The 14,087-nt window shown below is 48.8% G+C and overlaps 1 pseudogene across 1 annotated transcript in view; it reads right to left on the reverse strand.

The window, feature by feature from the left end:
- Positions 1 to 3,630: 3,630 nt before the first annotated feature.
- Positions 3,631 to 14,087, reverse strand: part of LOC147710138 (E3 ubiquitin-protein ligase TRIM39-like) — a 241,832-nt pseudogene continuing 231,375 nt past the window's right edge. Inside the window, exon 6 of the transcript XR_015295578.1 lies at positions 3,631 to 4,512. The product of XR_015295578.1 is annotated as an E3 ubiquitin-protein ligase TRIM39-like (transcript). The remainder of the gene's footprint in view (positions 4,513 to 14,087) is intronic.

Genomic DNA, 14,087 nt, shown 5'->3' on the forward strand with positions numbered 1-14,087 from the left:
GTTCATCCGTAGGGTCTAGCTGTGCGGGTCAGAAGCATGGTGTCCTCTTAATGCAGATCCCAAGGGCCCGGTCCCCTCAGTCCATCACAGGCGGTGGGAGCCGGACAACCCTCAGACGTGCAGAAACATCTGAGCAGTCACTCGTTCTAAAGACTGACTGCTGGCAGTCTCTCTCTTTCTCTCTCTGTTTCCCACCACCCACCCTCTTTCTCTATCCCATTCTTTCTCCACTCTCCACTCTCTACCTCCTCACTCTGTCTCTCTTACACTCACACTCTCACCACCATCCATCTCCTCGATCTCTCGCTTTCTCTCTCCACTTCCTTCCTATCTCCACCTTTCTTTCTCTCCACATCAGTGTATCTCTCACTCCCTTTTCTCTCTTTCTCCCTCTCATTTCACTCCTACCACTTCCTCTCTACTCTCCTATTCCCCTCCAATGTCACCCCTCTCTCGCTCCCTCTCTACCTATCACTTCTGCCACTCTCTCTCTCTGGCCCCTCACCTGGACTGGAGACATGCGTCTGGGCACCAACGGTAATAAGTGCTCAAGGTAGGGCCAAGGTAGAGTCAGCCTGGCTGCCCCAGGAGCGGTGTGTGAGCGCGTGCACTATTGGAGTGGCATCCCCTGACGAGTCCAGTGAGAACACCCTCTAGTGAAATAGAATTAAGGTACAGTGTGAACTGAGACCTCATAAGAAGGGACCACCACAGACACTGGCACCATTACTGCTCCATAACTGCACAGCCCATTCCAGAAGGAAAGGGAGGGGGGGTTAACTACAGACCCTGAGAGAGCAGTGAGAGCCGGAGGACCAAGTCCTATTCAACCTCCTGTCCTATTGCATACCTGTCCTCATTCTCAACTGTCCTACAGCACATTCACTGCGACAGCACGATACTGTTATATGCCTGGATTAGGCCCATGTAGCGAAGTTGCTCGTTTCTTACATTGTCCTATTTTTTATAAATTACATTTCTGCCGTGCTCTTCTGCACAGATTTCCGTGCACAGCAATGTTGGATTAGTTTCTCTGAAACTGCTTTATTTACATATCTATCTTCAAACAACATTAACATGATGCCACGAACATCATGTACAAGGCCTTCTAAGCACTATGTACAAATGTCGTTCTATCTTCATCGACTGGGCAACAGGGCTATATACATGAGGGTCCGTATGGACCACCCCCCAACCTCCAGAGTATAACTAGGTGCATCTTTCCACTCCCTGGACAATCATTTAACTGTTTTCTGCTTTACTGAGTTCTTGGTTTCTAACCCGCACCTTCTCCTTGAGTAAGCCTCGGACAGCTCGACTTCACTACTCAGAGTCCAGGGGTGAGGGGTTCACTTGGTGCTCAGTCTTGGACCCCACAGTAAGGTGAAGCCCCAGGGCACCAGTGGCAACAGGTTCTCCTTGTTATAGTTTGAGTCCAGTTACCCCAGATTGACACAGAGCTCCTGAAAAAAGTTTGACAATTGCAAGTATCGTACATTGATCAGTTTAGTATGTTTTTGCAAAATGTTTCACTGGTAATCTTAATTTATCACCAGCGAAACTCTTTTTAATCTGATAATGTTAATATTTGTACTGAAGTAAACCAAAACTACAACCCCAGAATTCATAATGATCTTAAATGAATGTCTAGGGCTTGGAGGTCCATTTCTCAGTGACGTCAGCTGCAGCCATTGGTAACAGCAGGAAGGTTTATATAAATGATAAAATACAGGACAATCATTAGAAAGTCAGAGAAGCACCTGTCAGGAGTCTAACCTGTGACCTCTAGATCATGGGTCTCGCAGATGTGCCTCAACCTACTGAGCTACCTTATAAATAGATGTCATGACACTAAAGCTGAAAGAGAACATACTCAGCCCACGTCTTACTCAAGAAACAAGAATTACATCCAATCTCCATGAAGCAAAGACAAGGATATCAGGAAGCAGAAACCCCAAAAAGGGATGAAGAGGTGACGGGTATTACACATCATTCCTGCTCTCCCAGGCAGTAGCATTTAAAACTTGTAGCAAGATCATTCTGCTTGGCTTGACCTGGTGTCAAAACCTCACTCCAAGTGACCCACCACCCAACCCCTGATGTTTTGTGTCAATATAAATTTTCATTTTAGGACATGTGGTTTATTGCTTCTATTAACTACCTTTTTATCTCAGTCCCAGCATGCACTGGCGTCGGCTTGAAAGGCAGGTTTGCTTCCGAGGGTAACACGTGTAGCTGCTCTTCTTAAAGTTTCATGACAAAAATATATTCTACTTTTAATACAGGATGGCCTGTAAATACACAATAACATCTGGAAAAAATGTTGCAGACAAGTTAATTCTACCTAATATGTTTGCAGGGCCTGGAAATGTTTGTGGAGTCATGAAAGCCCTGCAGGAGGCTATTGTGTTGTATTTGTGCTGCTGGAATATAACATTATTGCAAATTGTTCACAGAGTCTGCCTATCTTTGCACAATACACATTTCATAAGCTACAATAGTGGCTTGTGCAGCAGGGCAGATGTTGCACAAGAAAACATGTTATTCATGGTGGGTCCGTAAATGTGATGGAATCTTTGCAGTTAAGGAACTGCAATATTTAAAAATAGTTCTGTATTGTGATATATCTCAACTGGCCTCGTCATGCTCACCTTGTCCAAAAGGAGAGACAAATAGATACCCATTTAGTAGGTAATTTGTCAGAAAGGAAACTAGAACACCTGGATTAATTGCGGCTTCGCCGCGTAACCACATTTTGTGATCATAGACAAATATTTGACTTCACCGATGGTCCATTTTCTTCCCTATCCCATATTAAAGCACCTTCAAAACCGTGAGTTTAGAATAGCAGCGCTACAAAAAAACTATTGAGTTTGAATTAATGGATCTAAAGGATTCTGGGCAGAGCCGGCTTTAGAGTTAGAGGCGCCAGGTGTGACAATATTTTTACGCGCCCCTCCGCCCATGACAGCCATTTCCAAATATTCCCTCAACCCCACCTTCCAACAGTGGCACTCATCTCTACACAGCTCCTCCCTCACATGCATGTATTTTCTTTTATAGCGCTACTCATGCCAACCCTAGGGCGTCAGAGCACTTTACACCAAACACACATTAACAGAGGCAATGAATCTTATATGTGTAAATCAGTCTATAGGAAATGTTACACAAACCAATGAGGATTACTGTTCTGTGATCTGCATGTACACGTTCTTTGCAGCAGGCATATTAACCCTCTGTGCTACTTTGAGTCAAAACTGTGATCTCTCTCCAGCAGAAACATTAATCACCTGTGTTATCTTGACATTTTTATTGTTGCCTGAAACCTGCTGGACACACAAGGAAGCAGCAGGTGCTTTTAAAACCCAAAGTTATTTCTGCACACATCACTGCTCCCAGAATAGCGCAGGTGCGGCTGCACTGGTCGCACTGTCCTAAAGCCGCCCTGAATCTGGGTTGCATACAGGGTTCAAGTGGCAACTGTCTTGCGTCTGAGGTCATTAATAATATCCCTGTTGTTAGGCGGGGAAGGAATGGTTTCTAGGGTCATGGGTCATGTTTAAAAACAATCACTTCTCAGCACAGCGCTATAATGTGCATATTAATGTCAAAGCTCCGCGTGAGAAAGAAATACAAATTTTTTAATTTTACAGAGACTTTATCATATGTTACATGACGTCTGGTGCATGATTCACACAGCAAACATTTCCTGCCCTTGTTTTAAAATTGTACAAGGAAAAGAGTATGTAGCAGTCAGTTTCATGTGAGGGAGGGTGGCTCTGCACATGGCGTCGACTGACATCTATACATTAATAAATCTACATGAAAGAAACCTTCATTTTCTGTCACTGGAGTTACCCCGCCGCTGCCACCCCACCTCTCCCCCCCAGGGACTTATCCCCAAAGGGACGTTTTATTATTTAAAAGCATCTCTGCTTGTGCTCCTGGTCACATTATCACTGCACAGGGAAGGATGAGGGTCTGAAGCTCCCTGCAGCTCTCACACCAGCCTCAGCTCCGCTTCTCTCCAGGGACAGAAGAACGGAAAGAGCCTCTCTGTGAAGGGGGCCTGCGGGAAGGAGAAGAGAAGCTCCATGGAGTCAGCATTGTACAGGGACACCCGCCCCGCCTCGTAGTCCAGATACACCCCCAGCTTCAGGGGCTTCTCACAATCGGACAGAAGGGTCTCAGGGGAGGTGAGAGCCTCGTACTGCCCCCTCCACCCCTGCACAGCCCAGACTCCCCACTCAGGGCACAATGGGAAGTCTTCCTTCCTGTCCACAGACTCTGCTGCGACCCCCACACGCCAGCCCCACCCCTCATGCAGCAGCTCAACCTCCCAGTAATGTCTGCCGGAGGTGAACCCTTCGCTCCCCAGCACACAGTAGTAGTAGGTGAATCTCTTGGGGGTGTCCGGCAGGGTCTGAACTGTGTCCCTCTCTCCCACTCGTCTCCCCCCCTCAGACAGGAGGAGCCCAGGATGAGCCGTGTCAGGATCCAGAGTCACCATCACTGCAGAGAAGAGATTCACAATTAGAGATTTAATGACACAAAGAAAGGCTGTAATTACTGCTTCTGTTGATTAATATGATTAATGATCATATGATTAAAGTAGACCAGACCTGGAAGGAGCACGCGGCGCAAGAGAGCGCGGCACTAGACTGCTCACTACACTGAAACGCACAGCACTAGATCGCTCACTACACTAAAACACACAGCACTACACTAAAGCGTGCGGAACTAGACTGATCACCACACTAAAATGCACAGTACTAGACTGCTCACTACACTAAAACGCACCACACAAGACTGCTCACTACACTAAAGCGCGCATTAATCTAGAGCACACACTACACCGAACAGCACACTGCACTACAGAGGACATTCTACTACACACTACACTGCACCACGCAGCACATACTACACCACACTGCCACACATAAGGCATACTGCACTATCCCTCATGAGGCATACTACACTACACCACACTACCACACTTGAGGCATACTACACTACACTATATAGACAAAACATTCTACCACACACTGCAGTGCACCACGCACCATACTAGACACAGACACTGCGCACACTGTACTACACTGAACACTGCAACAGATAGGGCACTGTACTGGTCAGTACACTGGACTTGATGGCACAGAGTGGCAGAGCAACTAAAAGGTATACAGTACTAGCCAGTACACTGCATTGAATATTACAGAGTAAGATAGCTAATAGAATATATATTGTACTATTCCGTACAGTGCATTAGATAGTACAGAGCAAAAGATCTACCAGAAGGTGTACTCAACTAGTCAGCACATTGTATTCAATGTGACAGACAAACAGAGCCAGGGCATACTATACTAGTCAGTACTGTATATTAAATGGTACAGAGTACCAGAGCTAATATAAGGTATACAGTACCAGTCAGTACATTGCATAAGATGGTACAGAGTGACAGAGATGCTAGAAGATATACTGTACTACACTGTATGAGATAGTACAGAGTCACAGATCTACCTAAAGGTGTACTGTAAGAATCAGTGCACTGCACACACTGCATTATATGGCAAAGACTGATAGAGCTACTCCAAGGCATACAGTACTAGTCAGTACACAGTATTAAATTGCATGGAGTGAGAGAGCTACTGGAAGGTATACAGTACTTGTTAGTGCACTGTGGTACAGAGTAAGAGAGCTATTACAAGGTATACAGTACTAGTCAGTACACTGCACAAGATGGTACAGAGTAACAGAGGTACTGAAATCTAATGTACAAGTCAGTACAAGATGGTACGGAGTGACAGAAGTACTAGAAGGTATACATTACACATGCACTGCATTAGATGGTACAGAGTGACAGAGGTACTAGAAGGCATACATTACACATGCACTGCATTAGATGGTACAGAGTGACAGAGGTACTAGAAGGTATACATTACACATGCACTGCATTAGATGGTACAGAGTGACAGAGGTACTAGAAGGTATACATTACACATGCACTGCATTAGATGGTACAGAGTGACAGAGGTACTAGAAGGTATACATTACACATGCACTGCATTAGATGGTACAGAGTGACAGAGGTACTAGAAGGTATACATTACACATGCACTGCATTAGATGGTGCAGAGTGACAGATGTACTAGAAGGTATACATTATACATGCACTGCATTAGATGGTACAGAGTGACAGAGGTACTAGAAGGTATACATTACACATGCACTGCATTAGATGGTACAGAGTGACAGAGGTACTAGAAGGTATACATTACACATGCACTGCATTAGATGGTACGGAGTGACAGAGGTACTAGAAGGTATACATTACACATGCACTGCATTAGATGGTACGGAGTGACAGAGGTACTAGAAGGTATACATTACACATGCACTGCATTAGATGGTACGGAGTGACAGAGGTACTAGAAGGTATACATTACACATGCACTGCATTAGATGGTACAGAGTGACAGAGGTACTAGAAGGTCTACATTACACATGCACTGCATTAGATGGTACAGAGTGACAGAGGTACTGCAAGGTATACATTACACATGCACTGCATTAGATGGTACAGAGTGACAGAGGTACTAGAAGGTACACTGAACTAGTCAGTACACCGCGTTAAATGCCACAGAGTAACAGAGCAATACCATGGTATACAGTACTACTCAGTACACTGCATTGGATGGTGAAGAGTAGAAGAGCTACAAGAAGGTATAAGTGCAGTCAGTAGATTGCATTTGATGGTACAGAGTGAGAGAGCCAATAGGTGTACAGTACTAGTCAGTACATTGCATTAGATGGTACAGAGTGAGAGAGCTAATAGAAGGTGTACAGTACTAGTCAGTACATGGCATTAGATGGTAGAGTGACAGAACAAGGCCACTGTCCTTCCTGGTCAATACCACTGCTCTCACCCCGCGCAGCTCCACCATTGAGGGACTGCCCTTGAGACCGAGCTCTGTGCAAGGCAGGTGTTCGAGGCTCTTGTCCACCCACAGGCGAATATGTGACGTTTTTCCGCATACAAATATCCCACATACCATCACTCTGCAAAAATGATTCCGCAAATACTATCAATCCGAAAATTAACACAACGCAAACTTTTACAACGAATATGCCTTTACCACGCATGCCTTTACAACGCAAAGGCATGCATGTTAAAGGTATACTCATTTTAAAAGTTTTAAAGGTAAGTGAGTACCCTGCAAAAACACTAACCTACACTACACAAACACTACCCTACACTACACAAACACAACCCTAAAACCTAAAACACTACCCCTGCATGACCCTACACTACACAAACACTACAGCACTACCCTAAACCCTAAAACACTACCCCCAGCATGACCCTACACTACACAAACACTACAACACAACCCTAAACCCTAAAACACTACCGCCTGCATGACCCTACACTACACAAACACTACAACACTACCCTAAACCCTAAAACACTACCCCCTGCATGACCCTACACTACACAAACACTACACCACTACCCTAAACCCTAAAACACTACCCCCCGCAGGACACTACACTACACAAACACTACAACACTACCCTAAACCCTAAAACACTACCCCCAGCATGACCCTACACTACACAAACACTACAACACTACCCTAAACCCTAAAACACTACCCCCAGCATGACACTACACTACACAAACACTACAACACTACCCTAAACCCTATAACACTACCCCCAGCACGACCCTACACTACACAAACACTACAACACTACCCTAAAACACTACCCCCAGCATGGCCCTACACTATACAAACACTACAACACTTCCCTAAACCCTAAAATACTACCCCTGCATGGCCCTACACTACACAAACACTACAACACTACCCTAAACCCTATAACACTACCCCCAGCACGACCCTACACTACACAGACACTAAAACACTACCCTAAACCCTATAACACTACCCCCAGCACGACCCTACACTACACAGACACTAAAACACTACCCTAAACACTATAACACTACCCCCAGCACGACCCTACACTACACAGACACTAAAACACTACCCTAAACCCTATAACACTACCCCCAGCACGACCCTACACTACACAGACACTAAAACACTACCCTAAACCCTATAACACTACCCCCAGCACGACCCTACACTACACAGACACTAAAACACTACCCTAAACCCTATAACACTACCCCCAGCACGACCCTACACTACACAAACACTACAACACTACCCTAAACCCTATAACACTACCCCCTGCATGACCCTACACTACACAAACACTACAACACTACCCTAAAGCCTATAACACTACCCCCCAGCACGACCCTACACTATACAAACAATACAACTCTTCCCTAAACCCTAAAACACTACCCCTGCATGACCCTACACTACACAAACACTACAACACTACCCTAAACCCTAAAACACTACCCCTGCATGACCCTACACTACACAAACACTACAACACTACCCTAAACCCTATAACACTATCCCCAGCACGACCCTAAACTACACAACCACCACAACTCTACACTACACTAACACTACACTACACTACCCTACACAATCACTACCCCGGCACGTCCCCCACCCCTAAAAAATTAACCCAAACCCCCTTACCTCTCTTGTCGTTGTGGTTCCACACTCCTCCGGGTTCCATCTTCTTGAAGTCTATTATTTTTTCACAACGCATGTGCATTTACCATACATGCCTTTACAACGTAATTCGTTGTAAAGGCATGCGTGGTAAATGCAGCTGCGTTGTGAAAAAATGCGGAGTGATGGTATGCAAGGTCAATGACCTCGCGGAGTAATGGTATGCGGACTGAAAGTCTGCGGAAAAAAAGATTTGGAGTAACGGTGCCGTACCCCCACAGGCTCCTGCCTGCACCTCATCCCTGGTGGTCTAATGGAAGAGCACAGTTAACAACCAGGCTTCTGGTACCTTGTCTTTGTCATAGGTCAGAGACTACCCCTCCCATGATGCATCAGAGAGGTAGGTGGCTGGTGTGCTTTCACAAACTGCACAGGGGTCCTGTCAGCTGGCCGACACAGCTTATTAGCTGTGAGAGGCCGGCCCCTAGTGCTTGGCTTTACTTCCTGTTTGGACCACGCCTCTTTGTTTCGTGTTAGAATCTCTGTCTCTCCTCTCCAAGCTTGCAGTACCCTGGATCTGCTTGTGGAACCTCTTTTCTATAGCGCTAGGTGTAATGATGGGGGCCCTGGGCCCTCATGCTCGCAATCACTGACGCAGACACAGTGAGCTACATGGTGCAACTGGCCCAGAGCACGTGCGCTCGGCCACTTTTATTTAAGCTGTGTCACCTGACCAGTGACATCAGTGGTGGGTGGGTGTTTAGTGTAGGGCATACAGAAAACAACTAGACCGTGTCCTGCTGGACACTACATCCCTCCCAAACTTGGGGAAAAATGAAAACAAAGAAAAGTCCAACCTGTGGGAGAAAAAGTACAGTTCGCAAACCCCACGACAAGGTTCAACCTGTGGGAAAGAAACGATACAGAAAATATAACACTGGACTCGATGATTTGAAACGAGTCTCTTTGACGGATTGCAGGCCGCAGATAGTGTAGTTACTGCAACCAGGACAATGAGTCATTGTGGCATGGTTCGCCGTTGTTCGGCGGGTCCTATCTTCTGTCTGCGCCGCCTGGACGTTGTTATTTGTCTTGTCTTTGCTTCACACCACTGGTGACAGTTGGTAGCTAGATAGAAGGGTGACGTGATCTGAGTATTGTTTGTCTTCTCGGTTCTCCTCTTCAGTCCTGGTCTGTGGTGATGTCTCGGGGCAGGCTTCAAAGTATTTCTGGGCAGATGAAAGGAGTAGGTGCATACATACCTCTCACTAGGATGCCCCTCTCGCCGGTATTCCTCTCTCACAAGATGTCCGGGAGGACCTCTTTGCCAGGTTTCCACTGGACTGGTGTTTTCCGTCATGTTGCTCCACCATAGCCTTCGGGCAGTGAGCGGGGCGCTCCACGATCTTCACCGTTGTGTCCTAGTTCCACCTGAAGGTTACGCTGTTGACTCTTTTCTTGCACGCAAAGCTTTCCTCTCAGTGGGTCTTGCAGATGCACCAATGTGGATCTGTCTCTCTTGCGGGACTTGCTGCCACCAGACACCCTTGAGGCCTTTGCTTCTTGGGCTGCCACGGGTTGGTGTGGAGTGGTCAGTTCCTCAGCCGGATGTGTGAGCACTCTCGCCATCCAATCTTCCGCTCAACCCCAAAAGTAGATTGTTGTCAACAGTCCAAACTTGCCCTCTTCTGCGATCGCCACCTGGATGGATGGCTCGTAGGTGGATATCTTTGACTGGTGCCGCCAGTGTTCATGCCATGCCTTGTTCTCCGCTGCACTCCGGTGTTCTGGTGCATGTCACCATCTTCTTCTGATGGGTGTGTGAGTCGACTGGTCACACCTCTTCTCTTCTTGTGATCTTCTAGTGGCACTGTGGCACTCACTACCCTTCTTCTCCTCCATTCCTTTCACGACATGGTCGGTCCCTTTTCTTGTCTTAACTACCCAGGTCATCTCCGTGTGGCGTGCACTCCACACGTTTCTCCCTGGTTGCGTCCTACCCTTAGGACACGCCTTCTCTTCTTCCGATGACCAAAAACAGGCATCGCACCTTTCTTCCTGCCGCTCCTCCTTTACTTCGGGTCGGTGTTATCAGACCTCTTCTGGGTCCCGTCCATGGACCTCTTCTTGAACTTCACGTCGGTCTTCATGTCAGACTATTCAGTTACTTTAGCTTTGACCTTCTGGCATGTCTTCGCAGTTGTGACCTTCTGGCAGGTCATCTTCTCCTTTTCTTTCCGGGCGACCATCTGACTGGTCATCTTCTCCTTTTCCTTCCGGGCGACCATCTGACTGGTCATCTTCTCCTTTTCTTTCCGGGCGACCATCTGACTGGTCATCTTCTCCTTTTCTTTCCGGGCGACCATCTGCCTGGTCAGCGTCTTCCTTTCCTTTCGGGCGACCAACTGACTGGTCCGCGTCTTCTTTCCATTTCGGGCGACCATCTGCCTGGTCAGCTTCTTCCTTTCTTTTCGGGCGACAATCTGACTGGTCATCTTCTTCCTTTCCTTTCGGGCGACCATCTGACTGGTCCGTGTCTGGCGGTGACTTTCTGGCAAGTCATCTTCGCTGTGACCTACTGACAGGTCTCCGAGGACGCGATCCCTGCGTCACTCAGTCGTGGTGGAGTGGAGTTCCTTCACTCCGTGCGCATTCCTGCGCAGTGCTGTTCGGTCCTGAGGTGTGGAGTTCCTTCACTCCTTGCGCGTTCCTGCGCAGTGCTGTTCTGTGGTGTTGGTGTGTCACTGGGCAGCATCACTGGGCGCTCCTGACTTCTGGCGCTCCTGGCGCAGTGCTGCGCTGTCCTGTCATGCGGGTGTGGAGTTCTTGCACTCCTGGCGCGTCCTTGCGCCTCGTGGCGTGTTTCTGCATTTCTGGCGCGTTCCTGCGCCGTCTCTTGCGCGCCTGGTTGCTGCAGGCTTGCTTGTACACTGGAGTCCTTTCCTTTGCTTGTCTCTGCCAATTAGGTCGTTCCTGCTCACGGGTGCTCTTTCCCTCTATCCAATATGCTACTGCCCGCCTGTCTTGTGTTCCTGCACCCTCACTTGGCTTGTCGTAGGCTTGTTTGTTCTGATTCTCTGTCGGGTGTCCTCTGCGGGGAGTCTGATGTCTTCTGGCACACTTGGGTCTGCTAGGGCACAAATGCAGTGGTCACTCGCCCTGTTGCAGGCTTAACTGGGGGCTGTCTTTTCCTTTGAGGTGCGCTGTTGCACCATATCCACTGGGTGGCAGTGTTGCCTCAAAACTTGTCCCTTCTGGAGCCTGGCTGAGTTTCGTGTTGCTGCGTGTTGCTCTGTCCGGGCAGGAGACTACTTGGGGGCAGAGGAAAAATGCGGGGCAACTCGTGGTGGGTGCTTCCTTCTTTTCACGCTGACGCCCAGTGGTGTACACACTGATGTCTGTCCCAGTGAATGTTGCGTGGCATGGATTCACTGGTCAGTGGGCCACAGCTGTGGGTCGGCTGCACGGTGATACTGCCTACTCTGGGGATCTCTCACCATGCCTCTTTGACCGCGGGCGAGCATTGGTTCCGACTGCCGCCCACGACGCACACCTTACGAGGCCCTCTCGCCTGATAGCAGCATCGCCTCTCGGTAGGTTTCTCTCTTGTGCTTGTTTTTTTTTTCCTTTTGTTCCTGCGGCAGCGGGCCGCACTGTCTCTTGTCCTTATTTTCAGCGGCGCTGGCCGCGTGCGAACATTCTGCCTCTTCTTTGTCCCTGCAGCAGGCCCTTTAGTTCACGGGCTGCGTAGGGGGTGGGGGGTGCTGGCATCTGTCTGGGGGCCACTCGCTGCCCTCTCTGCATTCAGCTGCGGCATCACACATGCTCCTTTCGCCCGCAGTGCTGATACATGTGCAGGCGCTGGGGACTCCTCTCTCTATCCGGCTACCGGCCGGAGGCTGTCTTCGCGCTCGCTTCCAAGTCCGTTCCCCCCCTCACCGCGGCAGCCTCAGTCACTCGCTGCGCGACAGGGGACGCTTCAGGCAGGCCGCGGATGGGCTCCGCTGGCGCTGCTCTCGCTGTGGGAAGCAACGTTAATGTCTGTAGCGGGTGGGCTCCGCTTTACACTTTTCCCCGGTGGCGCTAGCTGGCGGCCGCCATTCTGCTGTGACGTTGCGGGTGGGCTCCGCTTTCGGTCACGATTCACCGCACTTGCGCCTGGGCTCACCTTCGGCCCATGGGCCTTTTCCTTAGCGTGGGTGGGCACCGCCTGGACTCTCCCTGGCGAGGGTCAGTGGCGGTCGACGCGGGTGGGCTCTGGTCGGTCCGCTTATTTCAGTGGGGGTCCCCTCCCCACCGGGCAGTTCTCCGGCTGGCACGCGAGGTGGGCTCCCGGTCACATCGTCATGGATCTTCAGGCCCGGGGCACAGCACACGCCCCGCGGGCCTCTCGGCGGCCGGCGCCACTTCCCCAGGGGGTGCCCTGCACATGGGCACTTCCCTTCTGCTTTCCGGGGTTTTTCTTTTATCGGCGGCACGCGTGGCTAGCGTCCGCCCTCCTCGTCGCCAATGTAATGATGGGGGCCCTGGGCCCTCATGCTCGCAATTACTGACGCAGACACAGTGAGCCACATGGTGCAACTGGCCCAGAGCACGTGCGCTCGGCCACTTTTATTTAAGCTGTGTCACCTGACCAGTGACATCAGTGGTGGGTGGGTGTTTAGTGTAGGCCATACAGAAAACAACTAGACCGTGTCCTGCTGGACACTACACTAGGAAGCTCTGTTTGCACCTGTTTTTGAATCCTTTCTGACCGTGGGCGCAAGGATGCACGTTTTTCTTTTTTGAATCCTTTCTGACCGAAAGCGGGAAGACGCGTTGTGCTTGCTCAGTTTCACCGGCAAGCGCGATGACACGCTGTTTTCTTTCAAGCCCTTTCTGACTGCATGCGAGAGGGCGCGCTGCTCTCAGTTCTTTGGTTGCCTCCACCTGTAAGCGCGCGTAAGCGCTGATTCCTAATTTTGTTCGCTTTTTTCTCTAGAGCGCGAGGAAGTGCTGGCAGCATGTTTTCCCTTCAACCCTGAAAAGAGCAAGGTTGCTCTCACACGCTCTCACACACCGCTGCCTTTACTTCCAATTTCCTTGGGTAATTTAAGTGTGAACCTACGCTGAGCTAATTTTCTGTTTTATATTGAGACTCCACAAAGGTCGACTCACGTGAGTACCAAGGAATTAAAAAATGTGTAATTTTCTGATGGATTGATTATATCGCTCTATGCTGTCATAGAGTGAGTCAAGTTACACTGCCTGCCCTGGTAGGATCTGTGAGATGGTGTATACCGGGACTGCTTCAGCTGGGAACATTGGCAGACGTATGCCTTTGAAATAGACTGGTGGCAAGTCAAACTCACTCTGTCTAGGGAATTCTCTGGTTTCTATTTCCTTTTTTATGGATTGAATAGGAACTTTCCTTACAATCACCACCCGTATAATGACCATTGTGAGTATGTGAAAGTACACAGTCTGAGCCTATGATAGAGT

This window comes from Lissotriton vulgaris, chromosome 5 (assembly GCF_964263255.1).
Source record: "Lissotriton vulgaris chromosome 5, aLisVul1.2, whole genome shotgun sequence".
NCBI classification, from domain to species: Eukaryota; Metazoa; Chordata; class Amphibia; order Caudata; family Salamandridae; genus Lissotriton; species Lissotriton vulgaris.